Consider the following 14,217-nt stretch of genomic DNA (forward strand, 5'->3'; position numbering starts at 1 on the left):
AATCCAAAATGCATCACATAACTTAACATAATCAACAAATATTGTGCTTCATTTGGAAGGGCCTGGAGCTATATTTTTCCCCTCTAAATTGCAGTATTTTCAACTAACCTTTCTAGTTAACAGCTTAAGTTAATTCTGCCATGTGTAGGACTTACATAAATGCATGGACTTTATATTACAAACTCAGCTGCAGTTTAAATTATTAGGCAAGCTCTTTTCATGGCGCTCCAACACTTTAAAATCCACAGCTGCCCACACTACAAGGAGAGACCCTCATTAGATGTCATTTGCATTCCATTAACCACCAAGCAGTGGGTCAGTCATTGCCTGTCAGGCGTTCAGCTCACTCTTTTTGTGTTAATTAGCAGAGAAATAAGGAGTTAATGAAGATCTTATGATCTGTGATGACTCATCTGGTTGTTTCCGAGGATCCCACTCTGGACCACTTCAGTGCACCCTGCCCGGATGCTCTGAGCAGAGCTGGAGGGGTGTTCTCAGGGGCCTGTGGCATGGTGGGCTTTGTTAGCTCAAGATTAGAAGGAGTTAATTGCTTCAAGATTGCTGGGAGATTAGGTTACTGGGTGGGATGTATCTATGTAAGCATATGTCAGTGCTAGTTAGAAGATAGGAGACGCTTATTTTAATAAACTTATGAAAAGAAGAATTAATTTGTCATTACATTGGAAATCTTATTTTATTAACTTAATTTGAAAATGTAAAGCTGTCTGAAACGCCGGTTTTTCACTCACTTTCCTTCTGAATATGTATGAATCACAGCTTAGTTGATGTGCAACACTGTTCATTCAGGGCGCTTTCTCCTGGAGGGTTTTTTTTTTTTTTTTTCCCCTAACTCGTTTTGCTGATGGTGTCTGGCTGTGGGGGACTGGGCTGCTTACAGTGACCTCTGGGTTCTCTTGTGCTGCATGGAACCTGGCTACTCAGACACTCATCAGCAGTCCTGTCAAGAGAAGAGAATCCAGTTCTGCCTGAGCACTAGCTGTATACAAATGCTGTTTGTGTTTGGTACCTGTGGAATAGAACGAGAAAGAGTACAGGGCCGGTGTATAAATTAAAGTCATCAAAGATGTTTTCTAAATGCTTGCTTGACGTTTTATGGCTGTTTGGGGACAAGGTCCAAGTTGTCCTTCTGTTCTGTCTTTCTCGGGGCAGGCATGTTTATTGAGCACTTACTACGTGCCAGGAATTGCTCTAAGCGCTTTATTCTTATTACCTCTCTTTAATCTTACAATAGTCTTGACAACAACGTAGGTAATGAGGACTAGACGAGCCTCATTTTTCAGGTGGAGTAACTGAGGCACAAGGAGATTCAGTAACTTGTCCAAGAGGACACAGTGAGGAGTCAGCTGTCCACCCCAGAGCCTTCTCTCCCCACAACTGCCCCACACATTTCTGTGACATGACGGAAGGAACTTGGCTGTGTCACAATCAGGAGGGCTGAGGTCGTGATGTCTCATTTCATGACTGCCCCAGTGGACCGTGGGCAAGGGCAAGTGTGGCTTCAATGTCATCAGAGCTTCTGAGGTCTTAGGATTTTTCCTGAAAAAAGGTTGGAAATCTTGAGTTTAAAACAAAATCTGATTTTTAAATATTTAAGTTGTTTGTTTGTTTGTTTTTAATACTGTGCAGTTCAAGCAAGCAAGCAAACAAAACTGTGGACAACCGTTGGCGACACCTGCAAAAGGTGGGAAATTTTTCAAGGTCATTTCCGCCCCCCCCCCCCCCCCCCGCCAAGTGCCTTGCCCACAACAGGTACTCAGGAAATGGTTGAATGGATCAGTGCGCAGTTGCTTGAATCCAGAGGTGGATCCCTGGTCTCATCGACACAGTGAAACACTGATTTATAGAGAGTGGGCATTCCAAGACTCCAGCCCCCTACACCAAGTGTCCTTATACCAGATTAGCCAAAGGATTCATCCCTATTGTGAGTTTTCTAGGCAGGAAGCTTGTTGGAATTATAGCGATTATAATTTCAGCAGAAACCACTTGAACCCTCTTCCTGGGGAATGTACTGGGTCCCCTTTCTTGTCTGGGGTTCATGTGAATTTAGCCAAAAATAACCTTCAAAATATTTCACAACCACCTAGGCAGACAAGGGTTAATGCCTGGCTCAGCAGAGCCACTAAGACCAGCCACAGGACTGCAGGCTTTGGGGTTGGCTGGTGCCCTGCTATTTGGTTCATGAATATTTTAGTGTCACCTCTGCAAAAAAGGTCTAACTGTAAAGAAAATAGAACACCTCCTCCCTCCTTCTTCCCTCCCTTCCCTTCTTCCTTCCTTCTTTCCTTCCTTCCTTTCGAACAGCTAGCTCCTAGCTAGATGCCACCCACCTCTGCATCAAGGGAAGCTCAAAAGTTTTAGTCAAGTCCAAGGCAGGTGGGCCTATGAAGGCAATGGCACCTTGCAGAGGGGATTAAGTCAAGAGCAAACCTGTGCTTGCACTAGACCTTGCATCTCCTCTCCCAGGATTAATGCCGCTCTGGGTGAGCTGCCCGGGCATTCTAAAACCTGCCTGCCCAGTGTTTTATAACTCAGACAAAACCTGGGCATTTCCTAATGTCAAAATTGCCTTTTCTTTTATCTTCACACTGGTAATATATTAAAAAGTTCCAATTATCTCTTTAGCCTGCAGTCAAAAGCTTAGCAGAAGAAGGATGCAAGCTCTCTGCATTAAAAAAAAAAAAAAAAGTCAGTAGGGAAAGGGAAGGAGTCAGACAGCTGCCCATCACCTGAGCACAGCTTCCTGAAGGCTGAGACAAGGGAACGCAGGCTCCTCGTTCGCAAATGAACTACTGTGAAGAGCAAATGGGGAAATTCTGAACTAGCCTTTTTTTTTTTTTTTTTTTAAATGTCGAGTTAGGAATAAGTCTCCTTGGAATTAAAATGTTCCGGTCACATTTAATCGCTTGTGTATACAATAACGGGACCTAGACCTGGTTCCTGACATTCACTGATTTGTAAGGAGCCCTAAAATAATCATGGAGAGGGTAGGAGCCAGAGGCTAAAGGCAGAGAAGACCTTACTCGCCACCCAAGCTTTAAAGACAGGTCCTAGGAAAGAGAACCGGCTTTCCAGAATATCATCTGTTTCCTGATTTCCTGACCTTTGTTGAAGAGGTGGAGCCCAAAGGAGGTTATAATAAGGCTAACAGTAAATGCTGCATGTGTTTATTGATAACTCACGGTCACCGCCCGAGTGAGGGACTGGTGCTCCCAGAGTTGCTATGTTCTCCCAAAGTACACCTGCTTCAATGTACTGTTTCGCTGAAGTCCAGTGTCCCAATTTTCTCAGGAAAAAAATTGCTGTGTTTCCCACCTCCGTTCCCTAAAAATAAACCTTTTTATCCAAAATATACTGTAGATGAACATTCTCTGAGGATTCCGGCTACTTTCTTAAGACAACTCATTCCGTTACTCAGAGATGTATTTTCTGGCCCAAACACTTGCAGGGCTCTAGGGACACAGAGTTGGCTAAGCCCATCTGTGTTGGTGAGGAAAGCACAGCCCAGTCAGAGTGTGGGGAGACAAACATAGAAACGTTAATCCGTTCATTCAGTAATTGTTTGTTAGATGTCTCCTAAGTGCCGAGCACCAGACAGGCAATTATAAAAGAGTGTGGTCAGGACTGTGCCCTAGGAGGTTTTTTACTAAAGGGAGCCCAGGGAAGGAAGGAAGGGGGGTCCACAAGTGTGACATTTGGCAGAGGTCAGTGATAAGTGGGAGCTAAGCAGGGAAAGAGAAGGGAATTCCAGGTAGCAGGAATGGTAGTAAAAACAAAAGCACAAAAGGAAGGGACAGCTGAGATTCAAGGCCCTTTATCTCTGACTGAGAGACCAAGCTCTCAAATGCTCCGTAGTCACTTTGTAGACAGTAGCCCGTCTTGTCTCCAGGGACACCTTCCTAGACCCCCAGGGTTGCCTGAAACGCCAGGCAGCACCCAACCCTCTACATGCTGTGCTCACCCCTAAAGTTTTATTGATAAATCAGGCACAGGAAGAGATGAACAACAACTAATACTAAAATAGAACAATTATAACAGTAAGCATAATAACATAATAAAAGTTATGTGAATGTGGTCTCTCTCCCTCTCTCAAAATACGCATTGTCCTGCCCTCACCCTTCAACTTGTGATGCTGGGAGATGCTGAACTGCCCCTGGGATGAGGCGAAGTGGGGTGGGTGCCGTAGGCGCTGGGACTAGTGGGGCTGCTCTGACCTTCTCAGAAGGCAGATCATCTGCTTCCTGACAGTGGTTGGCTGTGGGGAAAGCTGTGGAAAGAGAAACCGCTGTTCAGGGGGTCTATTGTATGGTCCTCAGGCCATGATGGTGTGATCCAGAATGTTCCCTTTATCTCCATTAAGTGCTGCAAATGCTGGCTTCCTGCTTTCTGGCTTCTTGGTGGGAACAGCTGCCCCTCGTTGCTGCCCTGATCCATTGGCCCAGGATCCGCTGGTGATGAATGGGACCATTTTGAGAATCTCTTAGGATCTGAGCTAAAAGTAGGTGTTCTCTCCTTTTGGAAAAATATAAATGCTGTGTTGTTTTCTGTGAGGAACCAGGAAATGTGCCCTGAGCTGCCCACCCTCCACCCCAGAGCAGGAACTCCAGGGTGGGTGGGAAATTGCTCTGTGAACAGCTTAAATGAGGGTGAAGAGACACTTTTTTAAAAGTCTATTAAATGCTTACTTTAAGAGAGATAAAAATCTAATTTTGGATTGTTTCTGTCCACAGTCGAATTTACACACAAGCTACTGGACAGGTTGTTTCCAAATTTGGATGCTCTGTCAGGGAAGGACTGGCTAAAATACAAATTTTTTTTGGTCTCCAAAATAATAAGGTTTTCTGGGTCCTGGGGGTACCTCAAAGTCAGAGTAACCTTCCAGAGTGCCTGAAACTAACATATAAACCGGGGCGCATGGATGACCCATAGAGATGTATCATACACATGAAGATTCCATGAATAGAAAACCAACTGGGTTCTCAAATATAAGCTGCAAAAGCAAGGCCACAAGACACATGCCCCATAGGTGGTGTTTTGCTGCTTCTCACGTGGGCAACTCTATTTTGCAGGCTCCAGTGCAAGTAGAAACAAGGATTTATTTATCTGTTTTGCGATGGCCAATGGTTCTTCTAAGCCACACGGGTGGGAGGTGGGGGTAGGGGAAAGAGAGCTGGTTACTAGGACAAGTTTTCACTTTACGTGAAGACGACACTGTCAGCTTTCATTGTGGAAAAGCAGTGTTGGCTCTTCTAGGCTCCATGACAGGAGTGCCTACACAGCTGAATGTTCTGGGTCCTGAGGTATGATCACCAGAAGATCATGTTAGGTCCTCCCCACAAGACCCATTCCCTTGTCTCATGAGCATGGGCACAAACATCAACCCCTACAACCCTTTACCACCTTATATTCTTAAGGCTCACAGCGTTAAATGCATTTCTAGAGTGCCAGAACTGGATCTAAAGTTATATACAAAGTTTCTTCCCTGGAATGAGATAGAAATCTCACCTCCCATTGAAGCAACATGCCAGAAACTCAGAACGGATGGTCCAGATTTAGGGAGAAGTTTATTATTCACGACGACTGCTTGGCAGCATCATGAATCAGTAATGAGAACACCACTATCATGGTAGGATCAAGCCCAAAGCCCTGGGATAGCTATGAAATACAGTATTGTGTTTACACACTGTAACCTCATCCCTCAGAAGGCAACAAAAAAGCAGGGCTTCAAATGTGCCTGCAGCTGAGACGTCCCCCCTCCCAGCGGTACCCTGTCCTGAGTTGGCCATCCCGGAAGCGGGGAAAATGGGACAGGAGCGAAAAAAGACGGATGCAACCAAAACACTTTGAAGCAAAAGCTTTAGTAAAACCAGACTGTTGACATTTTATGAACTTAATGGTAAAAAGAACGTGCACTAAAAATAATTTGCATTCTCTGATTATATATGTCAGATCCCTAAATATCTTGATCATGCTATTTTGCTAAAGATATCCTGATGGTGGATCTGTGTATGATTTACATAAGTGAGGCATTTGCATAAATTAAATTAACAAATATAAATACGTACTTATAAAATGCTGATACCACTTACTACTCTCATAAAAATAAATTATGAGGGGTGACATATGATAAGCCATGTGGTTTCTGGGCAATCACTGAATGCCCCTGATGCATACTTGGCATTTTATTGCCGGGGAAGGAAAAAAGCTCCATCTCCGGCATTTCTGAAGGCATGGTTCTCCCAGGGAAGCTGCAGAACAGACTCTTGGAAGGTGATGTGTAAAGTGATCAAAAACCCAGGTTACTGCAGGGGCTAAGCACTTGGGCACTAGAGTCAGGTTGTCTGAGTTCAGCCCTGCCCACTGCTAACTCCACGGGTAGTTTAGACAAGTCATTTCATTTGTGCCTTGGCTTCTTCATCTGTAAAGTGGGGATGGCAACAGTACCTACCTCAAAGTTGCTGTAAAGATGAAATGAGTTAATGCTCACAGGAGGACTGGGAATGGTGCCTGGCATATGGAAAATGCACAGAAACTCTTGGTTCTATTACTATGAGTCATTACGCTATTGGCATGTTGGAAGACTATTTTCCCAAGGCTACATAGACCTTTGCTTCGGACCTACTCTTCTCTCTCTTTCAACTGGGACTGGTGAGGCTTAAATTTTTCTGGTCTTTGGAACCCTGGAGTCCAAGAAGGAAAATGATCCCAAGGATCATCCCTTTACCAGTATTCAAATCACAGACTGAATTGAGCTGCTGGGGTGACCCTCCAAGGTGGGTTCCCACGAGGCAACTGCCGATTTGTACCAGATCTAAGACATGGCCCCTATATGATTGGCAACGCATCCAGAGGCCCCAGTGAACCACTGGGGCTGGCTGATTATCCAGAAAAAACTGCTGCTAGTGGGCAGGCCGTCCCCCCAGTTCTGGTCTGACCAGTGAGAGAGCTTAATTCCTTATAGCCCCATCTGTTGTGCTGGGTCCAGCTCAGTGTATGTTACAGCAGTAATCATGACATTTTCAGTGGGTAGCTGTTGCGGTCTGCCTCTGAAGCTGGATCCTGAATCCTACAGGCTCATCTACGAAGTGTAGCAGATGCACTCCTGAGTTACAATGTCTTCCCTTGCTCACACCCACCGGAACCATATGATGCCTACTCCTTGGGAGAGAATTACTTTCTTGTTTCTTTTCTAAATGAAGCTATATTTTATCCAAAAATGTTTAAACTGATTCTCAGGGATCAGATGACTTTGTTTCTTTGATTGCTTTTTGGGTCAGTGGAAGAAACTCTTTTCTGGTGAAATCCAGATCTTTCCTATGGAGCTTGGACCAATCCAAATATATACTTCTGTTCATCAGCTGCTCTCCAAACCATAAAACACCTTCAGAGGTTTATAAACCACCCTCCAATGTCTCTCTTGGACTTTCCCTCCCATTTGAGAAGGCCCGGTCCCACAGTGCCCTGGCTGGCCGTTAGAGTAGAATTCAGTGTGACCTTGCTGGGACCATCATCCCAGCTGTGGGGTCTGAGGGCACCAAAGGCCCTCTGTCCTGAACGATCACATCTACTGTGCAATTCTGCCTCTCACCGGGCCAGCTGGAGAGTAGGGTACACATTTTTAGGGTCAGACCAGTAATTACCATAGAGCAGCTATCAGTAATCCTGCCAAATTTTTTACATATGGTGTCCCAACCACCCTGTTTTGTAAATCTGGTGCTACTAGAGATAGGACCTTACTGCTAGGATGTGAGACTGAGGTCCCATCCCTGGTAATTCACCATTAGCATAGATGGTAAAGTCCGACTTGGCAGACACACTGATGTCCGCCTACACTGGGCTAAGTGTGTGGGAAAGGAACGCCAATTCCCATTGTCCCCGAGGCCATCCTGTAGTCCCGCCTGCCCTGTAATCTTCATCAGATTCTCTCATAGTCCGACACAGCTTCTCATCCAGCTGCTCTGGGCCTCAGCCCTCACATCTGCTTGGATGGGAAAAATCGAGTTCTGCACAGCATCTTCAGAAGGTTATTGCAAAGACCAAGTGAGATCATGCGTGTGAGAAGCACCAACACCTACGTTGGTTATTGCGATTACCTTTTCACTGAGAAAGATACACTATCAGCCTTGTATGTGAGCGACTATCTATTGGAAACTTCTCCACTGGAAAAAGTAGCAGCTTATTGAGACTGTTGCTTGAATTCTAATTCTGGATTTCTGACCCTCATCTTGTTCTGAAGCTCCAGACTCAAGTGTCCAACTACAGGCTGGGAGGGCCCTTGAGTGAAGCCAAGGACGCTGGCAGTGAAAACTCGTGTTGAAGGAGCAGTGACTGAAGTGATCCCTGGGGGCCAAGGGTGTGGGTCACGACAGCTCTGGCCTTCTCCTCCTCCGGTCCAGGACTGAAACCACGGGACTTCTCTGAAGATGGTAACCTCTTGCTAATATCACACGGAGGTCCCAGCTGAATGAGGAGTTCCAGGTGATTCCAAAATCGGTGCTATGCTGTCATAGAACAGCATTTCCTAGTAAGTTGTCTGCCAACCACCTACATCAGAATGTAGGTCGCTTGATCCTGGAACAGATTTCTAAGTCCACTGACCCACACTCCGAGGGTGGGCCTGGGGATCTGCATTTAATAAGCCTCTTAGATGATTTCTCCATTCTGAAGGTTGAGAGCCACAGTGTTAGTTATCTCTTTCTGCTCATCTGTACTGTTTCATGAAGAACACGGGTGGCCTTTCTACTAAACATTTAAGACAGAATGTAAATGATGTTTCCATTGACTTTTGCAGGTTGCAGCATAAATTGTGGGGCTCCCTGAAGATCTTAGGAAATCTAAGGGTTTTGGAAAGGAAACCCATTATACAAAGTGAAATATTTCTATCTCTCATCTTCCTTAGTGCCTTTGCCCCTAAGAGGAATTGTCCTTGAAAGAGCCCATCACGTGCACATTCATTCACTCACTTAGTGCTTTTCTGTGTCACACAGTGATGAGTAGATGAACAAGACACAACCCTGGTCTCAAAAAAATTTAAAAATTTCTATCTAGTAGAGAAGACAGATGATTACGTCAAGAAAGGCAACACACTACCCTAAGTACTACCTCAGATTTCCCCTTGGAACATCCCGCCATTGAGCCAACCCATTCTGGCTTCGGCAAATAACGGTCGGGGTGGGACTGATTTTTAGCAATAATGGCTCGAAATAGATTCCATCCATTTGTCTGATTGAACATAATGCTACGAACAGGGTCTGTACCTTATCCAAATAGTTGAATTATTCAATATCATGTGTGCCAACCATCTTGGCACCAGGCGCTCCATTTTAAAGAAGGCCCTGTGTTTTGGAAATTTTGATTATGACAGCAAAGCAGTGAGAGGACTATGTGAATGGGGTATTAGGCCTGTGGCTGGATTAAGAATGGAAGACGAAGAATCTTCTAGGAATTCGAAGAGAAGAACAGGGGAAAGGGAGAAATAATGGAAGGCAGACTGAAAGGCAGCAGCAGAAGAAAGGGAGGGGGGAGTGTGGAGATAAATAATGAGAGACGTAGGCGGTGGTCCCTAAAGGTGGGCCAAACTGGTGACCCACAGGTGGGGGCTGTCTCTCCCGCCACCCCTCCCCCTTCCCTCATTCTGGTCAATCTGGTCAATCCCCGGGCTCCCAGAGTAGAGTGGGCCCATGACAATGACAGCAGTCCCCGCTGAGGAAGCCGGAGTGGGAACGCCCTCATTCCCCCTTCCCTCTCCCTGTGACATCCATCAGAAAGGGGTAGCTTTTGAGCACTGAGAGAGGGGGGAAAATAAGCAGAAGTAATTTATTCGGGATCTTTGAGAGGATAATAGCCAATTATTTGTTTATAACACTGGTTAAATTTTCATTAGGCAGATTAATGGAATATCATGTACTGTCAACATTGGACTGAGGGGTGGTCTGTAAGAGATAAACGGGCAAACAGGCTCTGTGTCTCTCTGAGTAAATTAGTTTTTGCTTTCCTGTTTTTCATATGAAAATGGGAAAGGTGGGCAAGGTGGTGCATTTTAAAACAGGTCTTGAGATGGGCCAAATTGGTTAAATATGAAAGCAATCCTGGTAATAAATACATTATAATAACTTAGCATCATGGCCATAATTTTGATTTCATGAAAGTCTGGGATAATGTCGATTTTTAACCTGCTCTCTTAATACACATATCCTCTCCCTGAACTCAAACGTTGGTTGCTGTGAGGTGAAAACACATTACTTTGGGGGCCTGATTTGTCTGTATAATGCGCTCGGCATTACAGCTGGTAAATGCAAGATGCGCCTCTGCTTTCTTGTGAGTTCTGGCATTGTCATCCTGGATGGCAGGAGTGGGTCCCCGAGTGCTGTTATCAGGATCAGAATCCCCTGGGCTCAACAAGCAAGGAGAGTTGCTTATCATTCTGGAAGTAGACTGAGAGGTGTACCTTCAACAGTTTATTTGACGCTAAATCTCCGGTTAGGGTTGAAGCCCTAAATGGTCTGGCTCCTGAATCTTGACACTATTTCCGGTAAGAATCAGTGGATTAAACTTTAGAATAAAAGAATCTATTCTATTAGCAATTTGGAAATCTCTCTCGCTCTCTCTCTCTCACACACACACACATACACACACTGAAATGGGCCATTTTATAACAAATGATATTTCGCAGTTTTAAAAAAAGTAATTGGCAAGTTAATTGTCTTAGTTTAATAACCATTCGAAAGACATTCAAGTTCCCAAATATACAATGAAAATAAGACTTTTCATTTGCACATCCACTCTGGACTTTTTTAAATGCTATTACTTAGAAGAAATGCAATTTGATAGAATGATAGAATGTTCTTTCTTTCTTAAAAAAAAAAAAAGAAAAGAGGGAGGGAAGGAGAATTACAGGGAGGAACTGGAAAGAAGGCAGAGCAGAGGGAAAGAAGGCGAGAAGGAGAAAGGGGGTCTAAGGAAAGGCCGTCTGCTGTGCTGTGGAAAATCAACTAAATGAGACCTGTTGTTCTTTTTGTAAAATGCCAAAATATGCAGCAAACGTGACTAGGAAAATCTCTTTCAAAAAGATAAGGCACTGCTATGAGTTTCTGCAAACCATTTTACTGGTCGTATACGGACTTCTCTTCAAAATAATTCTATGCCCCAAAGTAATTCCCAACAAGAACTGGTTATTCACGCACATTTGTTTTCCGAAAAAGAAAATGAACATAGCTTTCCCTACTAAAAACACGTCTGAGAGGCCCAGGTCCAAGGTCGCGCGCGTGGGTAGCCCTTACTGCGCATGACGGTGTGTCTGCGGGGGGGCGGGGGGCGGGGAGCTGGAGGACCCTCTTCCTGCTCTGCTTTCCCTTTTCGCACGCTCTCCTCCGCGTCTTCACGACAGTGATGGAAGGGGGTTCTAGATGAGCAGTAACCAGGCTGAACAGATAGCCGAGGCATTTGGTGTGCTTGCGTAACCAGGGGCCTACCGGGAAAGTTGGGGTTCCCAGCCTCCCTTCTGAGTGGTCTAAATCCTCCTTAGTCAAAGATTCCAAGTCAGGGAACAGCAAAGGGGCAGGTGGTGGTGGTGGATGAGCTGTTCGGCAATGAGGAGATGTGCGGCTCGGAGGCCACGTTTGTCTGCAGACTGTGAAGTGGGGAGGGCCCTTTGTGGCCACTGGCCGGGATACTGGCCTTTCAGAACTTCTAGGGACATTCATTTCTTCAATATCCAACATCTATGTGTTGCATAGGAACCTCCTGGACACAAAAGCCTCACAGTTGCACAGCTTTGGGCAGAAATATTACGACCTTCAAGAGGAATCCAGCTGGAGGGGAAGGTGGGTGGGAATTGTTTCAAAGTCTCTTGAAATCAGCACAGGACCGCTTCCTTTAGAAACAGCATCCAGAACCACAGTTCCCAGGGTCTGGGCTGCAAGATGCCCTTGTAGGAAGGTCATTTTGGTGATTCACGAACTAAAACTCTGTTGGCTGGAGGATCCACTGAATGCAGAGCTTTGCATTGCTTTGGGCAGCAGTAAGGGCAGGCACAAGGAAGAAGGCAGCGCTGGGTTTTCCTAATTTGAAATATGAAAGATATTCTCTGGGCTATTACATCCCTTTAGTGAAGGCAATTCACATTCTTTTAGTGGTTTATCCTGCTTATAATGATCAAATCCTGGAGTCAGAACTTCTAATGCAAACCACTTTTACAGCTGTAATTGGATCTAAGGCAAATGAAACCACCAAGTGGCCTAAGACTCCCTAGCAATGTTCAATCAGGATATGATATCGCTTATGAAAGTGATATCTTACTATTGATACTTCTCCCAAGAGCAGCGTAAATTAGAGACATACTCGAGTGATTCCTAGGCCTCACAGACAGACAGCATGGGCAGGCCACTGGTAAAGTGGGGATTCACAAACATAGTATGATGCACATTTCATTGTGGTCATTTAATGCAAACCCTATGAAAGTCTTCTGCTGGGTATCGGGGTAAAAGAAGTTCTAACATTTTGGGAACCACATGAAATGTGGTTCTTAAGAAAATTCAAGAACTGATAATGCTAACAACATCTGAAAGCAGACTTTGGAGGACTATGAAATACATGGTCACAAAGTAAAAACACATGAAATTCCCCATTGCTTCTACCCAGACAGGACCCTGCTCTAAGCCCATGTGCTCGTGCATACACACACACACACACACACATACACGCGCACACACACACACACACACACATACACACACACTCCCAACCCAGGGGCTTGCAGATACTCACCAAAGGTGCAGAGCTCTGAGTCCTATGAAAAGATGGCTTCAGTTCCTAAATGCCAACGTAAGTAGCAGGTATAAATCTCAATCTATAAGTTCAAGTAAGCAAGGACATATAATTGCTATATTGACTATATTTATATTTTGTATAATTAACAATGTATCTTATGGTTTCTATATTCAATGTAATTTCTGACTTTAGCATACCCCTAATTGACCTCCACCCTCCCTCATCCCTAGGGTTAAGCTACAGTTTCAGGATCATATGCAGCAAGATGGGGAGATGAAGAGTATCTGGTCTACCTGCCATCAACCAACAAAGGTTACAACTGAGATATCTACTGTCCCTCCCTCGGTGGCTCCTGCAGGCCTGAACTCTTTGTTGCTTCTATACCATACTTGAGATATGGAAAATTTTGCCAAATTGCTTTTGGCCCTCTGCCTAGACACACCCTATGGCCACTTCCCTCTGAGGTCTTGTCAAGAGGTTTTGCCAGTAAGTGGGGCCTGTCTCCCTTCTGCACAAAAAGAAGCCCCATCTGTTACTTAACCATTAAACCTCAATTTTTCCATCTGTACAATGGGAAAAATAATAGCTACGGTAAGCACTTGATAAATAATAGCGCCTTTAAGCATCATTATTACAGATAGGTTTGAATGGCCATAGATGGAAACAAAAACACCCAGACTCACAAGGCTTCCTGACTCATTGATGCTATGGTGGTCACATCCTTTTATATTCAAATTACATCACTGGTGTTTCTAGAAACAATGGTGCCTACTTACTACAAATTCCTGGATGCTGCTATGGTCTTCCTTCATGACTTTATATTTTAACTTTCCATTGAATATTATATATTATATTATATATTATAAAATATGAAAAAGTACAAGAAAGTATACAACTCAAACACACTCATGTAATCAGCACGAAGAGCAAGAAACAAGACAACCAGCCTCCCAGAAATTCCCCTCATGCTCTCATCCCATCTCTACCTACCCGCCAAGGGTAGCCATGATCTTGACTTCAAACAACATGGATTAGTTTTTATGTAAGCGGAATCATATACTACATTTGGGGATCTGGCATCTTTTACTCTATGTTTGTGAGATTTAACCAAATGTTGTACATAGTTGTATATCACTCAGTCTCATAGGGGTATAGTTGTCCATTATGGAAATATACCTTCACTTACTTGTTTTCATTTCATAGCATTTACAGGTGAAAACCTCGAAGCTTGGTATCCTCACCTGGATGAATCTGTAGGATACTTGGGGGCCTGGTCCTCATGATGCAGAAGTCTTTGCTGGCCTGGGTAGCTCTAGGTGTGTGTTGTGGCCTAACGAGTTGGACACATTTCCTTGACACTTGAAGAATGACAGCATATTATTTCATCAGCACAAGTTCTCCTGATCTGTCTCTGAGCATGACAATGCAGTG

General features: G+C 44.5%; 1 long non-coding RNA gene across 1 annotated transcript; it reads left to right on the forward strand.

Annotated features, from left to right (window-relative positions):
• Positions 1-1,502: 1,502 nt before the first annotated feature.
• On the forward strand, positions 1,503-13,341 carry LOC141374678 (uncharacterized). Its single transcript, XR_012381757.1, has 3 exons — positions 1,503-1,702; positions 4,379-4,516; positions 13,017-13,341. It is a non-coding gene; the product is annotated as an uncharacterized lncRNA (long non-coding RNA).
• The last annotated feature ends 876 nt before the right edge of the window (positions 13,342-14,217 follow it).

The sequence above is a fragment of the Callorhinus ursinus genome, unplaced genomic scaffold (genome assembly GCF_003265705.2).
Source record: "Callorhinus ursinus isolate GAN/ISIS: 27379988/994484 unplaced genomic scaffold, GSC_fseal_2.0 scaffold20, whole genome shotgun sequence".
NCBI lineage: Eukaryota > Metazoa > Chordata > Mammalia > Carnivora > Otariidae > Callorhinus > Callorhinus ursinus.